Raw genomic sequence first — 22,424 nt, 5'->3', positions numbered from 1 at the left:
TTATTTATTCAGATCTCTTTAAAAAGACTCTTTTGCAGAGAGCATAACTGTCTGACAGTCCCAACCAACATCCCTCTGGATACACCACTGTGTTTTGACAAGGCTATGCTTCAACTAGGTGGCTACTAGCCAGTGATTGAGCATGTTGGGTATGCCAGTACTGGCCCATTTCTGAGGGATGAAGGATTCCTCTAACAGATAACTTTGCTTTGGAGACTCCCCATTCACCTGGACAAAACTTTCTTAGAACTGTGTTGTAGTCTGAAAGCGTTTTAGTTCAAGCCTTTTTTTTTAACCTCTCTCCTTTCACAGGGTCAAACTTGCTTTGGGTTTGAAGATTGTTTCTGCTTAATTCTGCTCCCTCCCCTTTGATTCCATCAATGAATCTCTTGCACATATAAACCCCTCTTGGAATCTTCTTGAAAGGTTCAAATCAAATCACTTGTCATAGGCCTTAGTAAAGGACTGGCGATATTGCTAAGACCACTGAACCAACAGAAACCTAGAAGTCAAACAAGACCACCTTGGGTAGGAACCTCCCTGTCTAGAGGCAATGCAGGCAGCAGCAGTGGGTGTTATTTCGTATATATTAAAAAAAACTCATATGGAACCAGTTGCACTCAGGATATGCCAATCCAGTAAAGAGACCAGACCAGCCGTCCTGCACCAAAGACCAGCAAAGGCAGGCATGGAGGGATGACCTGAGAATTGGTTCCAATTTCTCAGAGGATTTATAAGATTTCCCCTATTCTATCTACTTACCCACTGGCATGGGGAGCTCCTGAATGAGATTAGACCACTTACAGTAAATCAATAGATCTTAATATTATTTTATATCGATATCTAATATATAAATTATTCACTTACAAAAAATCAGAGATTAACATCCTTAATTTACCTAAATCATTCCAAGCCTCTTGTGCCTCTGGGTCAGTTTTCAAGCCAGTTAACTGAAACAGATGAATTAAAAGATACGGTTCTAGTTCCATTTTTGCTTTTTAATATCTTTATAACCTAGAAACTTTGCTAACCTCTCAAAGCTTTTTTGATCATCCATAAAATGGGAGAATCTATCTCCTGTAAAATGCACATGATTATGGTGAGGACACATCAAGTATTTGAAAGTCCTTAGTAAATTTCTTATTCTTCAGACTGCTTTTTTCCCTTGTCTACCTTTTATAAAATGATGCCCTCTGCTGTTTACTTGTATATTCAAACAATGCATGAGACTTGGTCGTCAAAGATTCTTAGAATGTGAATGACCTTTGGAGATCATCTAGTCCAACTTTATCATTTTAAAGATAAGAAAGTAAAGCACAGACATAGGACACTTGGCTCTGAGTTCAGTGTTCCTTAATCATAATTGCCAATATATAAGCATAAAAATATTGAGTTTGACTAAATGCCCAAATAGATTTTATTATCTTGCCCCAAATCTTGTTCTTCTTCTTATATACATTATGACCATTCGATGAATTGCTGATGCCACCTACTCAGTCACTCAAGAGAGAACCCCTGGGAAACGGACTTTGGCCCAGTGGTTAGGGCGTCCGTCTACCATATGGGAGGTCCGCGGTTCAAACCCCGGGCCTCCTTGACCCTTGTGGAGCTGGCCATGCGCAGCGCTGATGCGCGCAAGGAGTGCAGTGCCACGCAAGGGTGTCCCCCGCGTGGGGGAGCCCCACGCGCAAGGAGTGTGCCCAGGAATGGCGCCGCCCACACTTCCCTTTCCGCTGACGACAACAGAAGCAGACAAAGAAACAAGATGTAGTAAATAGACACCAAGAACAGACAACCAGGGGAGGGGGGGAAATTAAATAAATAAATAAATCTTTAAAAAAAAAAAGAGAGAGAGAACCCCTAAAATCAGTTTTATTTCTGTCTTTTCATTTATCCACCACATAAAATGTGGTATGTGGTCTTGTTAATTTCACCTTCTAAATATTTTTTGCCCTTTTCTCCGTTTTGACTTGAGAAGCTTTATCCAATTGATTAATTAATTATTTGTGGTAACTTATATATATAACAACAAATTTTCCCTTTTAATCATTTTGAGTGTACAATTCGAGGCATTAACTACATTCACAATGTTGTGCAAATATCACTACCAGTTTTCATATTTTTAGCTTGTATTATTTTAATAACCTAAGCTATTAAACATCAGCCTCCATATACTCACAATTTTCTTTATTTCATTCGTTCTTTTATTCATTAAAAATTATTGGTGAGGACAACCAGTAAAATGGTGGTGGAGTAAGGAGCTCCTAGAGTCACCTCAGGGCAGTTAGTAAACACCCAGAGTTCTCTGGAGCTTGTCGAAGCACCTGTTTGGGGACTACAGGAAACTAGAAGAACATCCTGTAACATCCTTGAAGGAATGGAAGGAGGTGACTGCCCATCTGCAGAGAAGATTCATAAGTAGAGCACTTATGCCATGGAGGCCAGTGCCCATGCTTCACTAGAGGCACAAGCTGCCTCGGGAGCAGTTCCATGGCTGGAATTGAAAGCTCCACTTCCCAAAAATGGGTGAGGAAGAAATGGTTGGGCACCAACTTCAGCTACTGATGAATAAACTCAGCAGGCTAAAGTATAATCCTGAGGACAGCTAAAGTTTGAGCCTGTCCAAGTCAGAAAGAGGCCAGTAGCCACCATCTTAACTTCATGCCTGGCACAAGGGGAAGTGGGATAGACTGAAAATCAGTGCTTGTAGGAACCGGCTTCTTTCCATCCAGATCAAATTGCAGGTCTAGCCTAAGCCCCAGCCCCACCTCTTGTAGGAAGGAAGCTTGGGGGACGTGTGCCAGCCTCTCTGGGAAATTACTGACCAAGCTGTGGAGGCCAGTGATTATCCTACTCTGGCAGTATGTGCTGCCCCAGGAGCTATTCTGTGGCTGTAACTGAAAGCTCCATTTCCCAAAAACAGGGGAGGAGGAGATGGTTGGCTACTGATTTTGGCTACTGAATATTAGAATCAGCTGGCTAAAGTATAGCCCTAGGAACAGCTAGGGTGAGAATTTGTTCAAGTTAGAAACAGGCCAGTGGCCGCCATTTTGGCTCTGCCCCCTGCCTGAGGGGAAGCCAGGACTGAAAATCACAGTGACAGTAGGAACTGGTTTCTTTCACCAAGATCAGCCTTGCAGTCCTAGCCTAGGCTTCAGCCCCACCTCTGGCAGGGAGGAGGCTGGTGGACCCTGTACCAGCATATCCAGGTAGCTGAGGATACCTTTGGCTGGCACAGACTGAATAATCAGAAGTCTACTGGGGCAACTGCGGTCACCTTGGACCCACACTGCATAGATTGTTGCCCACAACTGCAGCTCCATCCCTGCCTGAAGTAGGGGAGAAAGGGGCATGAAACCTCATCAGTCTCTCTGGGCAATTACAGCTAAGGCCTGCATGACTTGGATTATTTCACATAACTGTGACTCTGTCCTACCTCTGGCAAAGGAGGAAGTTGAGAGAATCTTCATTGGTTCTTGGGGCAATGAAAGCAGCTTGAGCATCCACAGCTTATAGAATCAGCTACATCCTTGGCTCCTTCTGCACAACCAGCAAGGGAAAAAGGGCAGAAAGCCCTAAACTAAAGAGAAAAACTGCACCCAGAATAAATACTCTAGTAAGCCACATGCGAAGACACCAAAAAAAATTAAAATCCACACCAAGAACCAGGAAGATAAGGCCCAGTGAATGGAACAAGATAAGCCTCCAGATGACAAAAAGGAGTTGAGATAACTAATCATAGATGTTCAAACAAATCTCCTCAATAAATTCAATTAGATGGCTAAAGAGATTAAGGATATTAAGAAGACATTGGATGAGCACAAAGAAGAATTTGAAGGAATACATAGAAAAATAGCAGATCTTATGGGAATGAAAGACACAATAAATGAAATTTAGAAAACAATCTAATCACATAATAGCAGATTTGAGGAGACAGAAGAAAGGATTGGTGAGGTAGAAGAAATGCCCTCTGAAAATCAACATACAAAAGAACAGATGAAGAAAAGAATGGAAAAAATTGAACAAAGTTTCAGGGAACTTAAAGACAGCAAAAGACATGCAAACATACATGTCATGGGTGTCCCAGAAGCAGAAGAGAAGGGAAAAGGGGTAGAAGGAGTATTTGAAGAAATAATGGTAGAAAATTTCCCAAGCCTATTGAAGGACATAGATATACATGTCCAGGAAGCACAACATACTCCCATCTGAAGAAATCTGAGACACATACTAATCAGAATGTCAAATGCCAAAGATAAAGAGAGAATTCTGAGAACAGCAAGGGAAAAGCAATGCATGACATATAAGGGATACCCAATAAGATTAAAGGCTGATTTCTCACCAGAAGCCATGGAGGCAAGAAGACAGTGGTCTGATATATTTAAGATATCACAAGAGAAAAACTTACAGTCAAGAATCTTATATCCGGCAAGGTTGTCTTTCAAAAGTGAGCGTGAGATTAAAATATTCACAGGTAAACAGAAACTGAGATAATTTCTAACCAAGAGACCAGATTTTCAGGAAATGCTAAAGGGTGTGCTAGAGCCTGAAAAGCAAAGACAAGAAAGATAGGCATGGAATACAGTCTAGTAATTAAGATTATATCAATAAGAGTAACCAAAAGTGTCAAAAGAGTGGGGAAAATAAAATTTGAGAGATAAAACTCAAATAGGAATTAACTTAACCAATAAAGTAAACCACTTGTAGTCAGAAAGCTGCAACTCAATGTTAAAAGTAATCAAAATTCCTAAATAACTGGAAGAACATTCCATGCTCATGGATTGGAAAACTAAATATCATAAAGATATTTATACTATTTACTACTTAAATTAATATACAAATTCAATGCAAACTCACTAAAAATTCCACCAGCATTTTTAAAAAATTGAAAACGTGATTATCAAATTTATTTGAAAGGGTAAGGGGCACTGAATAGCCAGAAACATCTTAAGAAAGAAAAACAAACACTCATCTCCAGACTTTAAATTTTTTACCCAGCAATAGTGTAAAAAGAGCATTGAACTGGCATAAAGATAAACATATAGACCAATAGATCCAAATTCATGGTTCAGAAACAGACCCTCACATGTATGGTCAAGTGATTTTTGACAGTCCATTCAACAAGTTGTGTTGAAAGAGTTGGATATTCATAGCCAAAAGAAGGAAAGAGGACTCCTATCTCACACCTTATCCAAAAATTAACTCAAGATGGATCAAAAACCTAAATATAAAATCAAGAACCATAAAACTTCTAGAAGAAATTGTAGGAAAATATCTTCAAGCTCTGATGGTAGGTGGTGGAATTCTTAAAGAAGATAGGAGGACTGAGATGGTCTACTGATGTTTAATATATGTAGAAGTTTTAACTTGCTTTAATGTAAAAGTGTGGAAATGTATAGAGTGCATGGCAACAAATAGTAACAGTTAGTTTATAAATGAGGATGTGGCTGAAAATGGTAGTCTAGGTATGTAAAGGCCAAATGACAGAATGCTAGAGAATAATCTAGGAATTGAATAGCACAGTAAACCAAGAGGTGGATGACAATTGTGGTTGATGGTACAGATGCAAGAGTGTCCTTTGTGAGCAAGAGCAAATGTACATCACTACTGCAGGGTGTTGGGAATGTGGAGAAGCATGGGAAACATACAGCTGGAGTGACCTATGGACTGTGGTTAGCAGTAATAATATAATATCCTTGCATCTATGCAAAAGATGACTGTGTTGAAAATGAGGCAGTATGGAAATGTGAGAGGGAGCCACTCAATTGCTTGAGCCACCTCAGCTCCCTGGTTTGTTGTGTCTTTCATTGTCTTTCCTCTATTTCTCTTTGTTTTTTGTTGCCTCATCTTGATGCACCAGTTCTCCATGCAGGCCAGCTCACCTTCATGAGAAGGCCCCAAGAATCAAACCCAAGAACTCCCATATGGTAGATGGGAGCCCAATTGCTTGAGCCACATCTGCTTCCCTTCCTTGTTTCTTTAGGAAGCACTGGGACCCAAACCCAGGACCTCCCATGTGCGAGGGAGGTGCCTAATTGCTTGAGCCACCTTCACTCCCTGTTTGTTGTGTCTCTCATTGTTTTCCTTCTTTTGCCTCTTGTTCCATCATCTTGCTGTGCCTGCCAATCACATCAGTTCACTGTCTTCTTTAGGAGGTACCAGGAACCGAACCAGGAGCCTCCCATATTTTAGGTGGGAGTTCAATCACTTGAGCCACATCCACTTCCCGCAATGATTTTTTTACAAACATATATACCCAAGTAATTATCACTACAATGAAGATTTCCATAACTGCTAAATTAACCTTTTGCAGTCAGTTCCTTTCATCCTTAGCCCCAGTCAACCACTGATCCTCCTTATATCATTATAGATTAATTTAACCTATTATAGAATTTCATATAAATAAAAAATATACAGTATGTACTATTGCTCAACATGTTTTTTGAGGTTCTTTCCGTTCTATTATAGATATTGCTGGTTTGATCCTTTTCTGTTTTTCTGAAGTACATGGGAAACCAGCTCTCAACCACTGAGCCATATCAGCTCCCCCAAGTTGTTTCTTTTGTTAGTTTGCTTGTGGTTTCTTTCCTTTTTTTTTTACGAGGCACTGGGGACCAAACCTGGGACTTCCCATGTGGGAAACAGGCAGTTAACTGCTTGAGCCACATCTGCTCCCCTGTTCCTTTTTATTGCTGAGTAAAAGCCCTTTGTCTGACTATACCATAAACTGTTTATCTCTTCCCCTATTGATGGACATTTTGGTTGTGTCAAGATTTTGGTTATTTTGAATAAAGTTGTTATGTTCATTAATTTGCAAATCTTTGTGTGGACATATATTTACATCTGTCATGAGTAAAATCTAGAATTGAAATTGCTGGGTCTTATACTAAGTATATATTTAACCTAAGAAGAAACAGCCAAACTATTTTGCACAGTGGTTGTGCTATTCTACAGTCTCACCAATACTATATGAGAGATTCACGTGCTTCACATTCTTGCTAACACCTGGTATTTTCAGCCTTTTAAATTTTTAGCCATTTGAGTGGGTGAGTATATTGTTGTTTTAATACAGCGACCTTAACCTTTTTTGTTCCATGGACCCCTTTGCCAGTCAGGTGAAAACCACGGACCCCTTCTCAGAATGAAGTGGCAGATAGTTTTATGACACTCAACATCAGTGGTCAGAGAAAATAAAGATACTAAGTTTATTTTTTTCAGTTGAAGCTCACAGACCCTTGGTTAAGAACACCTATTTTAATATGTACTTCCTTGATGACTAATGATGTTGCACATCTTCCCATATGCTTATTGACCATCTATGAATCTTCTTTACCACTTGTTCTGTTGGATTTTTCTTCTTATTAAGTAGTAATAGATCTTTATTCTGAAAGAAGTTTCTATCAGATATATGTATTGCATTTATTTTCTCCCATTCAATGGCTGACTTTTTCATCTTCTTAACATTCTTTTGAAGAGCAAAGGTTTTTATTTTGATGGGAAAAACATCAATTTTTCTGATTCATACTTTTTGTGTCCTGCCTAAATATTTTGCTTACTTCAAGGTCAAAATATGCCCTCTTATGTTTTCCTTCTAGAAGTTTTATAATGTTTGCTTTAAATTTAGGTCTATGATCATTTCAGTTTAGTTTTTAAGTTTAGGTCTATGATCATTTCAGTTTAGTTTTGTGTTTAGTTTGAAGAGACAAGGTTCATTTCTTCCTTCACCACTGAAGCCATCTCAGCCTGAATGATTCTTTGTGGGAAGGTTTTGAAGTACATATTCAATTACTTTAATAGAGGTTCAGGTTTTATCTTTCTTTGTGTGTCAGCTTTGGCCATTTATATCTGTGGTAGGCAGAATGAATTCCTAAAGATGCCCACATCCTAATACCCCAAAGCTGTGAATATGGTACCTTACATAGAAAAAGTTACTTAAATATGCAATTAAGTTAAGGATCTTGAGATGGGAAGATTAGCCAGCATTATCCAAGTGGGCCCAATATAATCACAAGGGTCCTTATAAGAGGACGGCAGGAATGTCAGAGTCGAAAAAGGATATGTGATGTTATAAACAGAGATCAGAGTGATGCGATTGCTGTTTGAGAACCAGAAGCCAAGGAATGCAGGCAGCATGGAAAAGCTGGAAAAAAGAAGTAAACAGATTATCTTCTAGTGTCTCAAGAAGGAATGCAAACCTGCCGATTCCTTGAGTTTAGTCCAGTGAGACCCATTTTGTTCTTCTGACCTCTGGAACTAAGATAATAAATTTGGGTTGTTTCAAGTCATTTAGTTGATAGAAATTTGTTATAACAGCAATAGGAAATTAATATAGAGTCTCTCAAGAAATGTATCCACTTCATTTGAGTTGTCAAATTTATTGATAAGAAGTTGTTCATAATATTCCCTTATTAGCCTTTTAATGTCTGTAGGCTATGTAACAATGTCTCTTTCATTCATGATATTGGTAATTTGTGTATTTTAAAAAAATAAGTGTGGCTAGAGATTTATACATTTTAATGATATTTAAAGATCCAGGTTTTGGTGTCATTGGTTTTTCTGTATTTGTCCATTTTCTGTTTCATTTCATTGATTTCCACTCTTACCTTTTGTTGTTTCCTTTTTCTACCTACTTAGGTTTCCATTTGTTTTTCTTTTGCTCACATTTTAAATTAGAATTGATTTTAGACCTTACTTCTTTTCTAATTTAAGCAATTAAAGCTCTAAAGTGTTTCATTCAATTCACACTATTTTGTAATTCCCCCTTGTTACTTAAAATTATGTTGTTTACTTCCAAATCTATTTTTGATTTCTAATTTAATTCCTTTGTCATCAGAGAATGTACCTTGTATGATTTTAATCCTTTTAAATTTATTTAAACTTTTAAGTAGTCCACTTTATGGTCTACTTTGATAAAATATGGCAGGCAGACACAAAATTTCTAGCTTTTTTGGCTGCCCAAAACTTCCACATCCTATTCCCTGGAAACTGTGAATATATTATTTACTCAACAAAAGGCACTTTGCAAATGTGATTACCCTTAATGACTTTGAGATTATCCAGGTGGGCCCAGTCTAATCACATGGTTCCTTAAGGGCAGAAAACCTTTCCTGGCTATGGTTAGAGGAAAACCTGACTATGGAAGAATTGTCAGAGTGATGCTATGTATGAAACACTAGACCCTCCACTGATGGCTTTAAATATAGAGGAAGGAACCATAAAGAATGTGGGTGCTCTCTAGAAGATGGAAAAGGCAAGGGAATTGGTTTTTCTCTAGAGCTTCTGGAAAAGAACATAGCCCTGCTGACATCTTGATTTCAGCCCATTGAAATTCACATTGGATTTCTAACCTACTGAACTGTAAGGTAATAAGTTTGTGTTGGTTAAGCCATTAAGTTTGTGATAATGTATTATGGGAGCCATTGAAAATGAATACAGCATGATACATCTTTTTCCATGCATTTACCTTTAACTTATCTGTGTCTTTAAATTTAAAGTGGTTCTCTTGTAGATAGCATATAGTTGGGTTTGTTTTTCTTATCCAGCCCAACTATCTCAGTCTTTTAATTGAGAGTGTTTAGATCATTTATATTTAATTATCAATATTGTTGGGTTTAAATCTACCATCTTGCTATTTTTTAAATGGTTTCATTTGTTCTTTCTTTTTTCTTTTAGTTTGACTATTTTTGGTATTCCCTTTCATTTCCACCATTGGCTTATTGTCACTACTTCTTTGTTTTATTTAGTGGTTATTCTAGGATTTATAATTTCTGTCATTGTCATTACCTTGTCATTGTCTACTTTCAAATATTATGTACACTTCACATATAATTTAAAAATCCTGGAAAGTGGATGTGGCTCAAGTAATAGGGCTTCCACCTACCATAGGTGAGGACCCAGGTTTGATCCCTGGGGCCTCCCAGTAAAGAAGAAAAAGAGAAAGTGTGCTTGTGAAGCAACCCAGTGCCCACATGGTGAGCTAAATGCCCATTCAAGTGCCTGCATGGCAAGCCAAGTGCCCGTGTGAGTGCCCACGCAGCAAGCTGAGTGCTGGCGCAGTGAGCCAGTGCCCATGCAAGTGAGTCATGCAGTAAGATGATGATGCATCTAAAGAGAGATGAAAGGGAGAGTCAAGGGGAAGCACAGCAGAAACCTGGAGAGGTGACAGCGAGCCTCTCTCCACATCTGAGGTCCCCAGGATTGAATCTAGATGAATCCTAGAAAAGAAAAAATGAGAAGAGAAGACAAAAAGAGAAATAGATACAGAAGATCACACAGTGAATGGACACGGACAGGGAAAACAGCAGGGTGGGGGGAGGGGAGGGGAGGGTGAAGGGATTTTTAAAAAATCCTACAGCAGCTTATAACCACTCCCCACATGCTGTGCTATTTTGTCATAGATTTTATTAACACAAAAATTATGAGTCTTATAATACATTACCATTTTCCTTAAAGAGTCCATTCTCCTTTTTAAGAAATTTAAATTTTGAAAAAGGTCTTTTATATTTACCCACATATATGCCATTTCCATCATTCTTTATTTCATTTTTGATCCAAGTTTTCATCTGGTATAATTTTCCTTCCACCTGAAAAACTTCCTTTAACATGTATTATCATAATTTCTGTTGATGTCAAATTCCATCAGTTTCTCTTTACCTGAAAAATGTATTTATTTCTCCATCATTAAGGGCTTTTTTTTCTCTTGGATATAGACTGCTACGTTGACAATTTTTTTTCTTTTAGCACTTTAAAGATATTGTTCAAGTCTTCTGGCTTGAATTTTCTTGCAAGAAGTCTTTGATTATTCTTATCATTTTTATGGCCCAAAATGAGGAGAAATATAACCAATATAACCAGAATATTAAAACACAGAGGTGGAATTAGCAGTCAAATATTTTAAAAAGATATTAAAATTAAAGAGAGACATGGAAAATGTAAAAAAGAATTCAATGGAATTTTTTTGGTCTTTATTTTTAAAATATTACATTAAAAAAATATGAGGTCCCCATATACCCCCCCCATCACCCCACTCCTCCCCCCACAGCAACAACCTCCTCCATCATCATGAGACAGTCATTGTATGTGGTGAATACATCTCTGAGCACCGCTGCACCTCATGGTCAATGGTCCACATCAGAGCCCACACTCTCCCACATTCCATCCAGTGGGCCATGGGAGGACATACAATGTCCAGTAATTGTCCCTGCAGCACCACCTAGGACAACTCCAATTCCTGAAAATGGCTCCACCTCTCATTTCTTCCTCCCATTCCCCACAATGAGCAGCCACCATGGCCACTTTCTCCACACCAATGCCATATTTCCTTTGATTACTAATCACAATAGTTCATGAATAGAATATCAGTAAGTCCACTCTAATCCATATTCTATTCCTCCATCCTGTGGACCTTGGATTGGGTGTGTCCACTTCACATCTATATCAAGAGGGGGCTTAGATTCCACATGGATACTGGAAGCAATCCTCCTGTTTTCAGTTGTAGGCACACTTTTCTCCATGGTGTGGTGGTTGACCTTCTTCACCTCCATGTTAGCTGAGTGGGGTAAGTCCAAGAAACCAGAGTGTAGGAGCTGAAGTCTGTAGAGGCACAGGGCCTGGATATCATATGGTCCGTCCAGAGATTCAGATCCCCTGGGTATATATTAAACACCAACACCAACTACAGTTACAGTAAAAGTAACAGGAGAGTCTTCTGAATAAAGATGACATCTGAGTCCAGCTCCATTACACAGAAACACAAACTCCAAAGTAGGACCAAATGACATAGCACTGAACTCCATCTGCCATGACCATAGAACCTGTGGGTCTCTGTAGCCCTCAGAAGAACGAATAGCCGGGGTTGTATCTACTTTCTCTGTCTCTGGGACTCTGCTGAGGTGTGCATAAAGGCAACCCCTCTGATAACCTCCAGGCTCTTTTTTGGAGACTCATAGCCATATAAACTCATTTGTCCTTTCCATTTCCCCCTTGATTCAGGTGAAAAAGCATTTTTAACTCCTGGTATTATATGTAGACTGAGATATTCTGCTGGTCTGAGTTGACCCTTTTATTCAAGGCCATTTTCTAGTTACATCATCAGCTGGTACTTGGTAGTAATCCCTCCGTGCCAGGGAGGCTCATCCTCGGGGGTCATGTCCCAAGCTGGGGGGAAGGCAACACATTTACATGCTGAGTTTGACTTTGAGACTGGCCACATTTGAGCAAAATAGAGGCTCTCAGGAGGAAACCCTTAGGCACCTTGCAGCTTTAGCCCTTGTTCTTATTTCAGGTGCACAGGTTCACAAGCATAGTCATTAGTATCAAGGGTTCATTGTTGGACCTTCATTCTTTTTTGGTCTTTGCTGTTGCACTTGGGGGATTATTGCTGTTCCTTTAGGGACTGTGATAGAGCTCCCCTGGCTAGGATCTCATCACTCTTTCAGTTGTTGTTTTTAATTGTATCCACTATGAAAATATCCAAACATTTTTATGTACCCTGGATATATGCCCTGTAGACCTCCCTGCCAACCATGTGTCTCCTGTCAATGACATCCCACACCAGTATTCCTCCGCTGCCATTGTTGAACCTCTCTATGATCCAAAACTTCTTCAGAAGTAAAGTCCAATATATTACCAGGTTCCATTAATAGTAAAATGGAATATAGTGATGAGTTTAAAGGTTAGATATAGAATATATATTAATTTAGAAAAATTAAGGTAAAAATAAATTGGGGTATCAAAAAATTTAAAAATGCAAAACTTTGTTTTTGATGTTTTGCCTTCGATCACTGCAATGTGTTGCCCTGTATGCAAATTGACAAGGCAACTACTTCCGTCTTTTCCTCAGTGTCTATGTCTTATCTTTTTCTTTTCTTTTTTCTAGTTATTAAACTTACCTTCACAAGAGTTTTAGATCACAGTAATTCATATATACAATAAACAGTATTCCCACATATCCAACATAAAACCTTTTCCCTTTCACAGCAATAATCTTTTTACATATTCATACTATATTTACTGAAACTGATGTACAGATATTGAGACAATAGCTTTCAAACAAGGCAGCATTTGTGTTTACATTGTGGTTTATATTTTAGACTATACAATTTTCTAAATTTTTAGTTATCTTATGTTTTACATTATGATTTACATTTTAGCCTATCAGCCACTATATATTTTTGGTGTAATTTTACATGTCTTATATCCATCCTTGCATACTCTTGTGAAACACTTCTATTACCCACACAGTTACATTGGTTCCATCTATTCAATACCTCTTCCCCCCTCCCCTTAGGGCTCACAGTGACAGGCAATCTTCATCACTTGAAGGGCCATGTTCAGAGATACTTGCAACAGTGTTGAGGGCTTGACATGCTCAACTGCCCTAATGCCCTGGGAGCCACTATTTCTCTTGAGAGATACAGTTCCCTCTATTTGATGGCATCAGTCCTCCCCAGGATGTGGGTATACCTTCACTCTCATTATATGGGTCTCTATCCAATGATATAATCCACTTTGGCAATATGAGCATTCACGTATTCCCTAGGAGCCTGTCCTACATCAGATTATTGCCTTTAAGCATCTTAAACAGTTAACTTTCCTTATATTTCTGAAAAGTTTTTCTCAGCATTATACTCTCAACCAAATACTTCACAATTTCCTATATTTGTATATTGCCCCACACTCCCCCCAATTTCTTGGGCAATATTACCCATCCTCACATCCCTAGCCCCTCTCAAGCCTGTGCCCCACCCAAAGGTAACCCTATGTCCCCATTTTACCCCTTCCTTGTACAAATACTTACCTCCAGCTTATCATAGATTTCACCCATGTAGGTGTCAGCTTACATCCTTCCTCTACCCCCCAATTTGCTGTAAGCCTATCATCCAGTCTCTAGCTCTCTGAGGCAGTTTGGTTTACTTATTTCATATCATTGAGGTCATGTGGTATTTGTCCTTCAATGCCTGGGTTGCTTCACTCAACATAAGGTTCTCAAGATTCATCCATGTTATCACGTGTGTTTGTAGTGTATTTGTTCTCAAAGCTGAGTAATATTCCATTGTATATATATATATCACATTTTATTTATCCATTCATCCATTGATAAGCATTTGGGTTGATTCCAACTTTTGGCAATAGTGAACAATGCTGCTATGAACATTGGTGTGCATTTATCAGTTTGTGTCCTTGTTTTCGGTTCTATTGGGTATATACCCAGCAGTGGAATTGCTGGGTCATATGGCAAATCTATGGCTAGTTTTTTGATAAAGCACCAAACTGTCCTCCAGAATGGTTGGATCCTTCTGCATTCCCACGAGCAGTGGATGAGTGTTCCCATTCCTCCACATCCCCTCCAGCATTTGTAGTCTTCTGTTTTTTTCATAGCTGCCAATCTTATGGGAGTAAGATGGTATCTCATTGTGGTTTTGATTTGCATTTCCCTATTAGCTAGGGATTTCGAATATTTTTTTCATGTGCTTTTTAGCCATTTGTATTTCTTCTTTGGAGAAGTGTCTGTTTAAATCTTTTTCCCATTTTTTAAATGGGTTGTTTATCTTTTTTTTTCCCCAAGATATAGGAGTTCTTTATATATGAAGGTTATAAGTCTCCTATCTGATATATAGTTACCAAATATTTTCTTCCATTGTGTAGGCCTCTCTTTTCACTTTCTTGACAAACTCCTTTGAGGTGCAGAAGGCTTTAATTTTGAGGAGGTCCCATTTATCTATTTGTTCTTTTGCTGCTCATGCTTTTGTTGTGAAATTCATGAAGCCATTTCCTATTGCAAGTTCTTGTATATGCTTCCCTACACTGCTTTCCAAAGTATTTATGGTCTTGGCTCTTATATTTAGGTCTTTGATACATCTTGAGTTGATTTTTTATAAAGTTTGAGTTGTTAATCCCTTCATTCTTTTACATATGGATATCCAGTTCTCCAGGCACCATTTGTTGCATAAGACATTTTCTCCCAGTTGAGAGGGATTTGTGGCTTTATCTAATATTCTATTACTATATATATGAGGATCTATATCAGAACCCTCAATTCGGTTCCATTGGTCTGTGTGTCTTTCCTTGTGCCAATACCATGCTCTTTTCACTACAGTAGCTTTGTAGTATGTTTTGAAGTCAGGTAGTGTGATTCCTCCAATTTTGTTTTACTTTTCCAATGTCTTTGGCTATTCAGGGCCTCTTTCCTTTCCAAATAAATTTCATAGCTAGATTTTCTAGTTCCTTAAAGAATGCTGTGTTGATTTTTATTGGGATTGCTTTGAATGTGTAGATCAGTTTTGGTAGGATAGACATCTTAATAATGTTTAGTCTACTATCCATGAACAGGGAATATTCTTCCATTTATTTAGGTCTGCTTTGATTTCCTTGAACAGTCTTCTGTAGTTCTCTGTGTATAAGTTTTTACATATTTAGTTAAATTTATTCCTAGGTATTTGATTTTTTTATTTACTATTGTAAATGGTATTTGTTTCTTGATTTCCTCCTGAGCTTGCTCATTATTGGTTTACAGAAACGCTACTGATTTTTGTGCATTGATCTTATAACCTGCAACTTTACTAAACTAATTTATGAGTTCTAGAAGCTTTGTTGTAGACCTCTCAGGGTTTTCTATGCATAGGATCATGTCATCTGCAAATAATGAAATTTTGACTTCTTCCTTTCCAATTTGAATGCCTTTTATATCTGGTTCTTGCCTCAGTGCTCGAGCAAGTACTTCTAAGACAATGTTAAAGAGAAGAGATGATAGTGGGCATCCTTGTCTGGTTCCTGATTTTAGCGGGAAGAATTTTAGGATTTCACCATTGTAAACTATATTGGCTGTGGGTTTTTCATATAAACTCTTTATGATGTTGAAAAAATTTCCTTGTATTCCAATTTTTGGAGTGTTTTTATCAAGAAAGGGTGCTGTATTGTGTCAAATGCTTTTTCTGCATCCATAGATATAATCATGTGATTTTTTCCCTTCAATCTGTTTGATATGGTGTATTATATTGATTGATTTTCTTATGTTGAACCATCCTTGCATATCCGGAATGAATCCCACTTGGTCATGGTGTATAATTTGTTTAATGTGTTGTTGGATATGGTTAGCATGTATTTTGTTGAGGATTTTTGCGTCTAGGTTCATTAGAGAAATTGATCTGTAATTTTCCTTTCTTGTGGTGTCTTTGTTTGGCTTTGGTACTACGGTAATGTTGGCATCATAGAATGAGTTAGGTAATTTCCTTCTGTTTTGATTTTTTGGAAGAGTTTCAGCAGGATTGGTGTTAGTTCTATCCGGAATGTTTTCTAGAATTCACCCGTGAAGCCGTCTGGCCCTGGGCTCTTCTTGGCAGGTTTTTAATGAGTGACTCAATCTCTTTACTTGTTATTAGTTTGTTGAGATCATCAATTTCTTCTTTCATCAATATAGGCTGCTTATGTGTTTCTAGGAATTTGTCCATTTTCTCTGAATTGTCATTTATGTTGAAATATAGTTTTTCAAAGTATCCTCTTATGACAGTCTTTATTTCTGTGGGGTCAGTGGTGATATCTCCTTTCTCATTTCTTATTTTGTGTATTTGCATCTTCTCTCTTTTTTTCTTTGTTAGTCTAGGAAGGGTTTGCCAATTTTATAGATCTTCTCAAAGAATCAGCTCTTGGTTTTGTTTATATTTTCAAGTGCTTTCTTATTTTCTATTTCATTTAGTTCTACTCTTATCTTTGTTATTTCTTTCTTTCTTCTTCCTTTGGGGTTAATAGGTTGTTTTTTTACTAATTCCTCCAAATGTGCAGTTAGTTCTTCAATTTTTGCTTTTTCTTCTTTTTTGATGTATGAATTTATGGCTACAAATTTCCTTCTCAGTATTGCTTTTGCTACATCCCATAAGTTTAGTGTTTTCATTAGTTTCAAGGTAGTTATTAATTTCTTTTGGGATTTTCTCTTTGACCCACTGTTTTTCTAAGAGTATGCTGTTTAATTTCCATATCTTGGTGTGAAATCTGGCCCTCTGGCCCTTGTAGATTTCCAGCTTCATTCCTCTGTGGTCAGAGATATTTTGTATGATTTTGATCTTTCTGAATTCATTGAGCCTTTCTTTGGGGCCTAACGTATGGTCTATCTTGGAGAATGATCCATTTGCATTTGTGAAAAATGTATATCCTGCTGTACTCGGTGTAATGATCTGTATATGTCTATTAGATCCAGCTCCTCTAATATACTGTTCAAAGTTTTTGTTTCTTTATTGATTCTCTTTTGAGGTATTCTGTCCAAAGATGATAGTGATGTATTAAAATCTCCCATTATAATTGTAGAGGCATCTATTCTTTAACTTAGTTTTTCCAGTGTTTGACTCATGTGTTTGGAGGGGCCCTTGTTAGGAGCATAAATATTTATGATTGTTCATTCTTCTTGAGAGATTGTCCCTTTCACTAATATGTAGTATCATTCTTTGCCTCTCCCAATTGTTTTGCATTTAAAGTCTATTTTGTCTGATATTAATATAGCTACTCCTGCCTTTTTTTGATTATTGTTTGATTGTAAGATTGTTTTCCAACCATTCACTTTGAACCTCCATGAATCCCTGGGTCTAAGATATGTTTCTTGTAGACAGCATATAGATGGGTCATATTTCCTTATCCAATCTCCCAGTCTGAATCTTTTGATAAGTGAGTTTAATCCATTGGCATTCAGTGTTATTACTTTCAGGAGTTATTTATGTTAGCCATATTTTGATTGGACTTGTGTTTGTCATATTCTGTTTGTTTCTTCCTTCTCCTTTTGCTTTTTTTGTTGCTCTTACAGTCACCTCCAACTCTGCCTCTCCTGTTTTTTCCTTTCTTCCTGCAGAGCTTCCTTTAGTATTTTTTGAAGGTCAGGGTTCTTGTTGGCATACTCTTTCAATGTCTGTTTATCTGTGTATATTTTGAACTCTCCATCATTTTGGAATGCTAGTTTAGCCGCGTAGATTATTCTCAGTTGGAAAATTATTTCTTTTAGTACCTTGACTATATCATACTACTGTCTTCTTTCCTTCATGGTTCAGATGATAAATCAGCACTTAATCTTATGGAGCTTCCCTTGTATGTGATGGTTTTCTTTTCTCTTGCTGCTTTTAGAATTTTCTCTTTGTCTTGAACATTGGATAATTTGACAAGTATATGTCTTAGGGTGGGCCTGCTGTGATTTATGATGTTTGGGGTGCATTGTGCCTCCTGGACATGTACATCCATCTCTCTCAGTAGATTTTGGAAGCTGTCAACCATTATTTCCTCCAACACACCTTCTGTCCCCTTTCCCTTCTCTTGTCCTTCTGGGATGCCTATAATACATGTGTTTGTGCATTTTGCATTGTCACTCAGGTCCCTAAGTCCTAGCTGGATTTTTTCAATCTTTTTATCGATCAGTTCTACTATCTGTATGATTTCAGATGTACTGTCTTCCACGTCACTAATTCTCTCCTCTGCCTCTTCTAATCTGCTGCTATTTGCTGAGAGTGCATTTTTGATTTCTTGAACTGTGGTGTTCATCCCCATCATATCTGTTATCTTTCTGCATATGTCTGCAATTTCCTCTCCCAGTGTTTTCTTCATACTGTTAATCTCTTCCTTTACTTCATTAAGTTGGTCTCTAATATATGTTTTGAGATCTTTAATTACTTGTTCAGTGTTTTTCTCCCCTTCCTAGTTTTTAATTTGTTCATTGGATTCAGCCATGTTTTCCTGATTATTAGTTTGGTTTTTAGTTTTTTGTTGCTGTCTGGTCATCATTTATCTTGATGGGTTTAATCAGTTCCTTAGCTTCTTTGTCTAGTTTTGGGGATTAATTTGTTGTTGTTCATGCATAAGTGTTATGTCTTCTCTTTGTCACTTTGTTCTTCTTACTCTATTTTCTTGTTGCTGGCTAAGTTCACTTTGAAGGAAAATATTAGGGCCAAGGAAAGCAACATGAGTAAGAAAAGAACATGTATAAAGTATTATTGGTAATAAATATTAACAGAGCAACAATGTGAGATCTGGGAGAATGGATATTAAACTCATGTAAGTTGTGCAGAGTTATAGCAGTAAGTAGCGTACCTATAATGAGATAGTCAACTGAATATGGGGAGAAACATAATATGAATTAAAAAGCCATTGTTTTCATGAGAGAAGGAAAGAGAAAAGGAGGACAATAATATCAAGAGTGATAAGACAGAAAAGAGAACAAAGGTATTAGAAATTAAAAGTCAGACAATTTGAGGGCCAAAGAAAGGGAGGTGGAATGTAAGAGAGACAGTAGATGAAGGAGGAGAGTAAGATGTGAGGGAAAGGAGATAGTGTAGGTGGCCAAAATCAATTCACACAGAAAAGAAGAAATGGAGGATGAGGAAACACAGGAAATGTGAAGCACTCCCTGCAGCACCTATTATATAAATAAAATAAAATAAAATAAGAAGAAAAAGGAGAAAAGAAAAAAAAGAGAAGGAAAAAAGTGGGTGGGCAAAGAAAAGTGAGGGAAACAAGCAAAAGAAAGAAAGGAGAAAAAAAACTAAATAAACAAATAAGGACCTTGGGAGATAATATGGGAGAAAAGACCAGGAGATAATGCAACATTTAGCAACCAACCAAAAAATAAAATAAAATAAAAAATAAAAAAGGAAAAAAAACCCACAAATGCCGAGAGCTAGGACAATCAAGGACCTCAGATGGACCTCAGGGCATGGTAGATTCAGGGATGGGACATCTGTGATAGTGAAGACTCAAGTTGTGTGAGTCTCTGGAGCATGGGTCACCAGGGTTTAGGGGACACAGACCTGGGAACCACACATCCAGTTAACAGGCTGCCTGGGAGCACCTCAATGCAACACAGCCTTCAGGGATCCCCGCAGCTGGGCGCCAGCTCTAGGTGGAGGGTTCTCGCCCACAGACTCTGACTTCCATGTCTGAAACCCAAAATTCCACCTCTCACAAGAATCTCTTCTGTCACTGTCTCACCAACTCGACATCCAGACACCTCCTGCCCTGCAAGCCCCCAAAACAGCCTTTTGGGTGTGCTATTGCACTACAGAGAGTTCAGGGACTGCTGTGGACATGCTGCCAGCCCTAGGTGGAAGGGTTCCTCCTAGAACTTCTGTCCTCCATTTCAGAATCAAAAGTTCTGCCTCTTGCAAGAATCTCTTCTGTCATTGTCTCACCAAATTGACATCCAGACTTCTCCTGCCCTGCAAGCCCCTGAAACAACCCACTCAAGGTTTGGGAACCCCCCACATGACAAAGATCCCAGGGATCACCACAGCCTGGCTGCCAGCCATAGGGGGAGGGGCTCCAACCAGAACCTCTGACCTCCAAGTCAGAAACCCAAAGTTACACCTCTCACAAGAACTCCTCCATCACCGACTCACCACATCAACTTCCAGACACCTCCCACCCTGCAGGCCCCTGAAACAGCCCACTCAGGGCTTGGGAACTACCCAGCACAGCAAAGCCTGCAGCAATTGTCACTGCTGGGCCACCAGCCCCAGGGGGAAGGGTCCTGCGCACGACCCCGACCTCCGTGAAAGAGACCCAAAATTCTACCTCTTACACGAATCTCCTCTGTCACCATCCCACCAAATCGATATACAGATACCTCCTGCCTTGCAAACACCCAAAACAGGCCAGTCCAGCAGGACTCCAACCCTACTCAGCCTCTTCTTTGCAGGAGAGATTATAAGGTGCACTCACTCAGACACCATCTTGCCCTGCCCTCCAGTACTCCCCTTTTTGAGAAACAGCTTTTGGCCTGCTACTGGGCCTTAGTGGAGACTGAACACTTAACCATGGGCCATCAAGTTACCATGAGACCTGAGTTGCCTATCATGAGCTGGGTATTGTCTGACCCACTAAACCATAAACTTGGGCATGCACAGCAGCACTCCACAATAAAGTGGAAGTGGTATATACGAGATAGGGCTCCAGTGGGTCCTGAAGGTCTGAGGAAGTTACATGAGGAAGTAGCCTAAATGCCATGGTTGCCACCCCACCATGTTACCTTCTCTATCCTACCCCACAGCTTTGGCTTCTTGTGGAGTCCCTTAAAATCAGTTGAGTGAGGAAGAGAAAACTCGGTCTTGGTTTACAGATGGTTCTGCACGATATGCAGGTACCACCTAAAAGTGGACAGCTGCAGCACTGCAGCCCCTTTCTGGGACATCCCTCAAGAACAGTGGTGAGGGCAAATCCTCCCAGTGGGCAGAACTTTGAGCGATGCATCTGGTTGTTCATTTTTCTTTGAAGAAGAAATGGCCACACGTATGTTTGTACACTGATTCATGGGCTGTTGCCAATGGATTGGCTGGATGGTCAGGGAACTGGAAGGAACATGATTAGTAAATTGGTGACACAGAAGTCTGGGGAAGAGGTATATGGATAGATATTTTCGAGTGGGCAAAAAACATGAAAATTTTTGTGTCCTACATGAATGCTCACCAGAGGGTGACTTCAGGAGAGGAAGATTTTAATAATCAAGTGCATAATTTGACCCACTCTGTGGCTAATGCTTAGGATCTTCCCCAGCCACTCTTGTCATTGCCCAGTAGGCTCATGAACAAAGTGGCCATGGATGTAGGGATGGATGTTATGCATGGGCTCAGCAACATGGACTTCCCCTTACCAAGGCTGATTTGGTTACAGCCACTGCTGAGTGCCCAGTCTGCCAGCAGCAGAGACCCACGCTAACCTCCTGATATGGCACCATTCCTCGAGGTGATCCATCTGCTACCTGGTGGCAGGTTGAGTACATTGGACCGCTTCCACCATGAAAGGGGCAGTGATTTGTTTTAACTGGAATAGACACATAGTTTGGATACAGATGCGCATTTCCTGCATGCAGTGCTTCTTACAAAACTACCATCCATGGACTTAGCGGATGTCTTATCTACTGCATGGCATTCCACACAGCATTGATTCCAATCAAGGAACTTATTTCACAGCAAATGATGTGTGGGAATAGGCACATGCCCATGGAATTCATTGGTCTTGCCATGGTTTCCATCACCCTGAAGCAGCTGGATTATCAAGAATTGTGGAATGTCCTTGAAGACTTGATCATGGCAAAAGCTAGGTGGCCATACCTTGCAGGGCTGGGGCAGCGTTCTCCAGGAGGCTGTGTATGCTCTAAATCAACATCCACTCTATGTGCTGTTTCTCTCATAATGTATCCATGTGTCCAGGAATCAAGGGGTGGAAATGGGGGTGGCACCACTCACCATTACCCCTAGTGATTCACTAGGAAAATTTTTGCTTCCTGTCCCTGCAACCTCAAACTCTGCTGGTCTACAGGTTTTAGTCCCAAAAGGATGAGTGCTGTCACCAGGGAACACAGCAATGTTTCCACTGAACTGGAAGTTAAAAGTGTCTCCTAGCCACTTTGGGCTTTTCTTACCTCTGAATCAATGGTCAAAGAAGGGAATTACTGTACTGGCTGG

This window comes from Dasypus novemcinctus, chromosome X (assembly GCF_030445035.2).
Source record: "Dasypus novemcinctus isolate mDasNov1 chromosome X, mDasNov1.1.hap2, whole genome shotgun sequence".
NCBI classification, from domain to species: domain Eukaryota; kingdom Metazoa; phylum Chordata; class Mammalia; order Cingulata; family Dasypodidae; genus Dasypus; species Dasypus novemcinctus.
This window is presented reverse-complemented; position numbering follows the sequence as displayed.